We start from the raw sequence: 9,806 nt of genomic DNA, 5'->3' as shown, positions 1-9,806 counted from the left end.
ATATTCTATACATATTTTATTTTGGTATTTTACTAGCTAAGAAAAAAACTCCTCTCCAGCATTTCTCTTTTTCAGTGTGGAGTAGCTAGCATTAGCTATGTAGCTAGCAAAGCAGTACCACAGAATGGTGACAAGGAGCCAATAAACGGCAAGTGTAGTGAAAATGAAGTTCACACTTACTGTCAATTATTACAGCTCTACAGACACAAACTGACTGATTACCACTTGACTGACCACTAGCATACATCTAAGCTTAAAGACTTGCAGCCTTCCATAGCTGATTTGGAGTGAGTGCCACCTATTGTTCCCACAAACAACTGCAAATTACAAGAAGAAGCCCACAAATGAGTCTTTAATAAAATTGAATTAATGAAGCTAAATAGCTTAAAATACAAATAAAAAAATAGTTACTATCCACTAGGCCAGAATATTCATTCAATTATTGAAAGCAGAATGATGTATTTCACTAAAAATGCAAAGAAAACCTACCCTTTTTTACGGTTTAGGACAACAAAGACTAGCATTACTGCTACTGTGTGCTGACTGGTTGGTGAATTATGGTCATAGCATGTTTAAAAGGCTTTTACCTGTAGTTTAAAAACTTTTAAAAATTACATTTGCCGTGCTGAAACATTTGATGTTGTTCTGTATTGGGAAAATTGTTAAAATTCATATGTACTTAGAAGCGCCCTCTGGTGATCCAACAAACCCGGAAAAGATTCTTAAAGTGGCACTTAACCCCCTGATTTTTGCTGACTTCAGTCTCAGATACAATTTGAAACAGGCTAAAAAAATGGGAGGGGTAGTTTGGGAGGGGCACTGGGTGATGTATGGGTTTAGAGGGCCGGGCGGGGCAGTATGAAGAGCTGATTGGCTGAGCTGCAGCAGCTGCAGTGTGCCTCTGATAACGATGATACCCAGATGGTTGGACGTTATTATTGATTATCTGATCTACATATTGTGATGTGTCTGTGATGTGTGAAGTACATGGACACATCATCCATGCCTATAGCACAATTGAACGTGAGAGGGCGCCGCAGAGGTGGAAATGACCAAAATAAAAGTGTTTTTTGAAAATTAGGAAAAGTTTATAAAAAAATAAAGCAGGACTGGTATGTTTCATTACTTCAAAGGAACACATTTCAGCTATTAAGAAAAAAGTGGTTTAGGCTTTAGTGGGTATTCTCCTCTCTAGAGATTATCTGGCCTGTTTCTATACACTTCAGTTACAAATCATCTAACCTGTTGTAGCTTTATATGCCTATGTACAGTTATAGAGGATATAAAGATGTGCATTTGTCTGTATTATAATAAAACTTGTATCTGAGTTGGAAATAATGAAAAAATGTGGCATTAACAAAGATAATTTCATTTTCATACTGCTGTTTAAAAATGTAATTCACAAAAGAAATATATTTATCTTACAATTCAGCAATGATGCTTTGCAGATTTACAGTAACGTGCTGTTTGAAGGTTCTACAGAGAGTATTTGTTCAATATACATCAGTAATCCTGTAAAATCTACAGAATGTTGCTACATTGTACCCTTGAGATCCTTTTCTTGTCTTATTCTATTTAAAGCATTCATTTTGGCCCTAAGCCAGTTCACCCACTTCTCCCATATTTTTGTAGGAGTGTAAAAGTTGTTGTGCCAATAAATGTATTTTTAAAGTGAAAGTTTCTGGCTGTCATTGCTGCCCTCTCTGTGTGTCTCTGTGTCAGAATGTGTTAGCTTCCAAACACAGACATCAAAGCCTGTCCTCCCTCTCGCTCTCCCCTCCTGAGGGTCTAACTCTGACCAAGGTTTTTACATAACTCTCCCCTCCGTACAGTGTGCGCATCACACAGCTCTGCTCTGTGTGACACTGCACCCCGCTGAGATCTTCTTTCATCTAAATGTCCATTTATATCTTATCAGGACCCAGATTAACTGTACCCCTTACCCAAACCATTCACTGCCCTGTTACCTGAAGGGATTCCTCAGGGATCAATTCTTGGTCCTCTTTCACTGTCAGTATTTACATGGTACCCTTCATGCAAATCTAAATTCTATTATTCTTTAAACCCCTTGGCTCTTTAAACAGTGAAAGAGCTAGCGCGGTTAGCGGCTAATGCTAATTCTGCTCCAGCAGTGCTAGCCGGGGTTAGCAGCAGGCTACAAGCAGATAATACTCAACTCTGATCGGCAAAGGAGCTAGAGGTTGGCGCAGTTAGCGGCTAATGCTAATGCTGCTCCAGCAGTGCTAGCTGGGGTTAGCAGCAGGCTACAAGCAGATAATACTCACCTCGAAAGAGCTAGCACACTCAAAGGAAAGCGCAGTGACCCAGCTCAGACAAATCAGCTAACAGACGCCTGTGCTGACCGACATTACCTTGAGTGTGATGTTGGAAAAGAGCGCCATCTACCACAAAGAGAGAGAGCAAGGCCAACTGTGCTCTCTGAGACTCTGGATGCTGATGGAAAGCAGTATGATCCAGGATTCTAACAAGTTTTACCCTTCTTTAACAAGCAGTACTATTAGTAGTAGTTGTAGAATGAATCATTCATTGGTCCTCTACCATTAATGTCCACTAGTTTCTTATGGGTTTTGCTGCTTTGAGAAAAGAAAATAAATTATTAAAACCTATGTGATTTCTCATTTTTAACTGCACCATTGTTTAACTATTTAACAAAGAGATTATAAATCATTTTTACAAGCGAGTCATGGACTATCCTGTTTTATTACCTGTAAACTTAGTCATTGGCCTCCTACTACTTACAACATACATTTCCCCCCTTATTTAACTCACGTAGTGCCTCGATTACACAAAGGTGTTTCTCACGGGTTGTTTTTTTTTGGTTCCCTGCAATTTACAATATTCATGTTGCCCCTTATCCAAGTCCTTCGGTGCCCCAGTTCTCCACAAGGTGGTTCAGTTAGCAGTGCTTTGTCCCCTTCAGCTTATATAATTGCCTGTTACCCATTAGATAACAGAAATATTATCTGAGAAAAAACTAAAATGTGTGTAGTGAAGAAGGTAAATGAGACGAGTCTGTATGAGCCGTGCATGATATTATAAGTTTAATTTCCGAGTGGAATGATGATTGACAGGTAATTGCTGTCCGTCCAACAGACGTCCTCCTCCTGACTCTATTGTCTGAGAGGATTCAGAGAAGCAGCTAAATAGTTGCTATGGAAACACATGCTGTGTGTGTGTGTGTGTGTGTGTGGTTTGGAGGGTAAATTATATGGTGGAGCCTCTTATAGTTGGTACTCAGTGGGTAGGTGGGAGTCAGTCTTCACATATGACAGAGTCAGAGCCACCGCAGGAGTGTGTGTGGGTGGAGAGAGAGAGAGAGAAAGAGAGAGAGATAGAGAGAGAGAGAGAGAGACTAAAGGAGAGAGGGCGTGTATTAGTTCAGGTTTGCTGAAATCATCCCCAGTCCACTGGACTATTTCGGGTTTTGCTGCTATGAGAAGATCATTGGAACAAAAGTGATCTCAACAAGGCCAGAGTTAATAAAGTCTGACTGATGTTGGACTGATACCAACAGGGGGCGTAGCTGTGGGTGGGCAGGGTCTGGTCTGCTGTCTTTTCAACACCTCTAAGAAATTATATCCACTCATACAAGACTGGCATCTTATTTATATTAGAATAATGGGAATCAAAACATTTGATCTATTTGACATATTTTCACTGACAATATGTTACTTCTGACAGGTGATTTTAATATGTCTTAGTCTTTAAATGAGAAAATGTATTATACTCACTAATTTATAATCATTTTTAGTCTAGTTTTAGTCAACAAAAACAAACAACATTTTAGTCTAGTTTTAGTCAATTAAATTTCTAAAACATGCAGGGCAAGTTAAATCAATACAGATTTATACTAACATTACTATCTTTAAGCAGTCTAGACATTCATTACTTAACAACTATGGGCCCCATCGTACAGCTTGCGCAAGTTGTGTTGTGATGCTTGTTGCTATCTTACACCCTGTCAACAGTCTATTTCCAGACCTTGTGCACACGTAGTTACAATAGTGTTGAAGTTTAGGAATATATGGGCACTTATACACTGATTGGTGAGTTTAGGTAAATTTCGGCCACATTTTTTATTTTGGTGGTGGGAAATACAGCTGCTCCACTGACTGATTAAAACCCTAACAACAGGTTATGTTAGCCATGCAGGAGCGCCGTGCATGCGATCAGCACGCAAACTAAGCCGCTCCTTATACACACGCGGATGCGCTGCAGTCAATAATAAACAGAATTAATTAAAATTAATTGAATTAATAAAAACAATAAAATAACATTGCTGTCCCTTAAATAAGCTGACCTTTACAGCATAAACACTCTAGACAGTATCCTCTGCTGAGACACAAAAAGCGTCGTGCTGTTCAGATATCAACACGTCAAAGGCAGAGTGCACCTGCCTTTTAAAAATATTGACAACAGGCACACTGATTGGTTTATTTTTTTGTTACACCCAAGGCGTATTTTTGGTGCCCTCACAATACCAAAGGACCCTAAATCAATATATGTATGTAACTACACAAATTATACAATCTTTTGTAAAATATCCAGCACAACAAACCCTCTAGATGTTAAAAACAATAAAAAAAAAACAGTTAACAACACATTAGAGAATTCTGTCTTCAGGGCTATAAGTCAGAAACGCTGAAAGTTTAGTTTGAGTATTCCTGTTTGCTAGCTGGTCCATTAATCACTTGTGCTGGAGGTAAATAATGTTAACTTACAAGTAAACTGGCTGAATGTTGTAAATGTGCAGTACCCCTTGCAGTGAAGGCTGCATGAAATGTCTCCTGAGTTTATTTAATTCTCACCTCTGTCATGATTGTCCATTCACAATATAAACAGCAAGCTAATTGACTCTTTTTGTTGAATTGCAGGACTTCATCCAGGAACGGACAATGAGTTGATCATTAGGAGATCTCTCAGTGATATTTTAGGCAGTGGTTCCTCAATGGTCCTTTATAAATAAGTTAGAAAATCATATTTGGATTGTGTCCCATAATGTTAGAGAACTTCTTGAACACTGGGAAGAGTTTAGTTTTCGAGCTAGGAGCTTAGCTGTGTTAGCTGCCAGCATAGGCCACTAATTTCAAAGAAAGGTTTGCATTAACTCTAACAGTTTAAAAAAGATGAATGCTGCAGAAAACTATTAGAAACCCATCCAGATAGATAGATAGAGGTTCTAAGGTTAGTCCTGCTCCTAATCTTTTGTACACATAGTTTATGAATTTATTAAGTCTGATAAATGTAGCCTGGATGCTAGAACTGTTAGCTCGTATCATGGCTATAGTCCATGAGTTGTAGTTGAGCAGGTACACTGCAGGGTTCAGAGGAACTAAGGACCTACAGCAGTGTAATCACTGAGAGATTAACTGAGCACGCCTCACACAGATCCACAGGTCAAAGGTCAGCCATTTAATATTGTAGTATAGGATCAGGAAAAATATTGGCATAACTCCAGGTCCATATGAGAACAGTTCAGATGATGCGTGCATCATGTATGATGTGGCTCCTAGTGATTGGTCGATCAGTAGCAGATTCTGTTTAAAGGGTCAACATTCTATTACTGACAACAATTTAGTCTGGTCTTACAATTAAATACAGTTTATTCCACTGTGAGGGCACCTATAAAGCACCACATCACATTTAGTCCACTGGTGGACACTTCTCCATTAGAGGAGAACTTAACCGTGCACTTCATCATGTTTTCTAACTTGTAGGAGAACCCTATAGGAGAACCTGTGCCTATAGAAAAGAGCACCTTTGAGACACAATCTAGTAGGATGGCACAGATTGCAATTCACTGTTTTTACTAAAAAGAAACACTTTGCTTAGACTGTAAAGATACTGTTTACACTGTATTTAAGTTGTAAAGGTACTGTTTACACTGTCTTTGAGTTGAAAAGATACAGTTTACACTGTGTTTGAGATGTAAAGATACTGTTTGCACTGTGTTTGAGCTGTAAAGATAGTGTTTGCACTGTGTTTGGGTTGTAAATATACTGTTTACACTGTTTTTGAGTTGTAAAGACACTGTTTGCACTGTGTTTGGGTTGTAAATATACAGTTTACACTTTATTTGGGTTATAAAGATACTGTTTGCAATGTGTTTAAATTGTAAAGATACTGCACTGTATTTGGGTTATAAAGACAAAGTTTTCTTTTTTGAACTTTAATGACACTATTTACACTGTTTTTGAGCTGTAAATATGCTGTTAGCACTCTGTTTAAGCTGTAAAGATACTGTTTTCACTGTTTAAACTGTAAATATACTTTTTACACTGTGTTTGAGTTGTAAAGATATAGTTTACACTGTTTTTGAAATGTAAAGATACTGTTTGAGTGTTGAGTGCATACATTCTTACAGTTTTGTTTTATAAAACGGCAAGTCTCACTGTAAAACACAGCACTGCTCCTTGTAACTCACCCAGGTGTGTGTGTGTCTGTGTGTGTGTATTAATAGGCTGTAATCGCCCCGGGGTGTCCTGATAAATTCCCATGACCTTTTGGTGGACACACCTTTAGCAGACTGCACTAGTTAGTCTCTCTCTCTCTCTCTTTCTTTTCTTTTCTTTTCTTTTCAAACTGTTCACCTTAACTCATATTAAAGACATACACACACTCTCAGCACTAGGTCAGTGAAGCATTACTCAGTGTGTGTGTGTGTGTGTGTGTGTGTGTGTGTGTGAGGTTTTCCAGGATGCTGTACTCTTACAGTTATATAAGAGTGTATTCTCTTTGCTGATGATGTCCCACTGTGTGTGTGTGGTGTGAGCTGTCACAGGTCCTTTCAAGAAAGGGATGAAACTCCACCACCGCTGGAGACCAAACACACACACACACACACACACACACACTGCGACAACACTGCAGGAGTCCATAATCAGAAGAGAACAACAATTAGTCAGCAGTTTAAATGAGTTACTGATAATCACAAAAGTACAAAAAGTAACTACTTTTACTTTAAAAGTATTTATAAATCTCTATAATGTTCATATGATCCAAACGCTTATTCTGACATAGTGAAATACACAACAGGAAGCACAGGGGACACCCTGTAATGCTTTATAAGATTTATTAACCTACGTCACTGTCATTAGCATTACCATTAGCCGCTAACCACTATTTCTGGGTCTCAGAGGGGAGTATTATCAGCCTGTAGCCTGCTGCTAACCCTGTCTAGAACTGCTTGGAGTAGCATTATTATTAACTGCTTACCGTGCTCGCTATTTGCCTGTTCAGAGGGGAGTATTATCGGCCTGTAGCCTGCTTCTAACCCTGGCTAGCACTGCTGGCGTGGTTAGCCGCTAATGCTAATGCTCCAGCCTGGAGAAATTCGAAATTTCGCGCTTTACTCACCCAAATACACAGTTTTAATGAGAGAAATATGTGTAGATTTACATCCAGCGCTTGTTTGACTTTAAAAAAAGTAATTTTTATTACAGTTTTGTTAGCTACCCCCCACCACCACCCAATATGTTTTGATACTGTGCTAATGCTAGCCATATTCATATTACCCAGCCAGACAATCTAGCCAGATGAATGTTTGCAGAGAGACAGCACGTTAGCTAAACCCGGTTCTCTGGCTATGATTTACTAACCTTAAACTGGTTATTTTTTTATATTTAGTTTAACATCAAAACAAGTGAGGGGTAAAGAAAGTTAAGCCACAGCTCTTTAGAGTAGCCTGCTTTGCTAGCTATCTGATTAATATTCTACTGTGAGGAGCCTGGTCTTAGAAGAGTGCACACATGCATGCTTAGCTGGACTGTATTTGGCATTTGACGGTCATTTTAAGATTAATTTTATGTCTGATTTGATTTTACAGAATAACGTAGACAATATTTAGCTCTAACATAGGGTGACCAGACGTCCTCTTTTTCCCGGACCTACTTTTGAGACCTAAAAAAATGTCCGGGGGGAATTTCAAAATTGTCCGGGATTTTGTTTGACTGCCCAAAGTACAGTGCATTGTGATTAGAATTGCCACGCCGTTCCATTCCACTCCATTCCAGGTTTCTCTGTATCGAAAATTAATCACGCCCTTCTCCTCAAATCTATCTACTTTGCGTCGTGTGTGTGAAGAAGAAATTGTGGGCTTGTCAGTGTTCCCCCCGAGTGTTTACAAGCGAAAGCACATGTGTGTCCGCCAGTTCTACACCTTTTCTCTGCGGGGAACGTTCAGACCGGGAGAGCAGGCTTTTGACGGAGGAAACGAGGGACAGACTGAGCAGGAATGTGTAGCAGGTAGTAACGTTAGTAAAGTTAGGATAACACAGGGACTTTGAGGTAATGGAGGTAACGTTAGTAAAGTTAGGATAACACAGGGACTTTGAGGTAATGGAGGTAACGTTAGTAAAGTTAGGATAACACAGGGACTTTGAGGTGATGGAGGTAACGTTAGCTGTATTACATGAGAAAGATGAGCAATGGCTGATAAAAATAGCAAACGGTGAAGACTGAGAAGTGCTGGATGAGCAGTAAGTGTGTATTTTAGGCTAAATCATTTTATTTTAGATATTTAGGTTAAAGGTGTGTTGAAAGGCTGCATAGTTTGAGGTTTGTAGCCTCTATGCTTTGGATCAACATGTTTTAAAAAGCACTAAAACAAGTGAAATAACAGATTTTAAAACTGATAAATGATAAGTTAACTTAAGAAGTAAGTGTAAAAAATATAAAAGTAATACTTAGCAAAGGTATGCCCACACTGAATAAGAGTAAAACAGTGTCAAATGCTTTTTAGACATAGTTGCATGAATTCATAAAGCAGCCCTGTCTGTAGCCTGATACAAAAACATGTTATAGCTGTGTAAAGAAGGAAGCGCCTTAGGTGAGCTGTTATATCAGAGAAATTCAGAAAATACATATTAGACATGAATTCAATAATTTTCAATAACTTTCGCCGTTTAGAAGTGAGTATATCGGACTGTAGCCTGCACGTTAACCGTGTTAAAACAAGTTATGTGGGACAAACCACCAGCTAATATTGCCCTGTCAAACTGGAACTCTCAGTGTTCCTCAGTGTAGCGCTATCGGTCGGAAATTTGTGGAAATCTGCAAATCTAATATTACATAGGGTAGACGTTTATTGATTGTAGTGGCAGCTCTGTTTATCACCAAATGAGCTGGTGTATAACAACTAGTCTGACACGACAAAAAATCCTCAAAAATTATTAATGTAAAATAAAAAAGAAATATCAATAATACAAGGTGTACATGTCTAATAGCCAAGGTCTTAACTGGTCGGTCGGTCAGAAACCTGTATCACCTCCACCAGAACTTGAACAGGAGTGAGTTAATTTAACTGCAATTGAAGCACACACTCCCCCTAGTGGATAAACACATGCACTTCACTTCTCTTGCAGATTTTTATCCCGAGCTCCTCCTTGGTCGACTACAATCTCTTCTAGACATTTATCTTAGCTACACAGCTAGCAAATTAGCACCCATTCCAGCAGTAAAAAAAACTTAAATCAGTATAAAATTCAAGCTTTTACCAAGATCTTTTAATCCCAAATGCCGTTGTGTTTTGGGAAATGTGTGTTTTGCAGTGCACTTTGCACAACCCGTAAAGAAACCCTCAATGCTAATCACAGTAGCTCTGGCACATAAATAGCCATATGGCTAACTGTTTTACTATTTGGATGTTTTAATATTTCAAAGAAGACAAGCAAAGCCCACAGTAAATTATGTGCTACTTGCGTACCGTTTAGCAGTTAAAGAGTGAGTGAGCTTTGCAGTGTCTGTGTACAATTTTAAAATGTGTTGTGCATTGGGATACAGCATAC

This window comes from Astyanax mexicanus, chromosome 3 (genome assembly GCF_023375975.1).
Source record: "Astyanax mexicanus isolate ESR-SI-001 chromosome 3, AstMex3_surface, whole genome shotgun sequence".
NCBI lineage: Eukaryota > Metazoa > Chordata > Actinopteri > Characiformes > Acestrorhamphidae > Astyanax > Astyanax mexicanus.
This window is presented reverse-complemented; position numbering follows the sequence as displayed.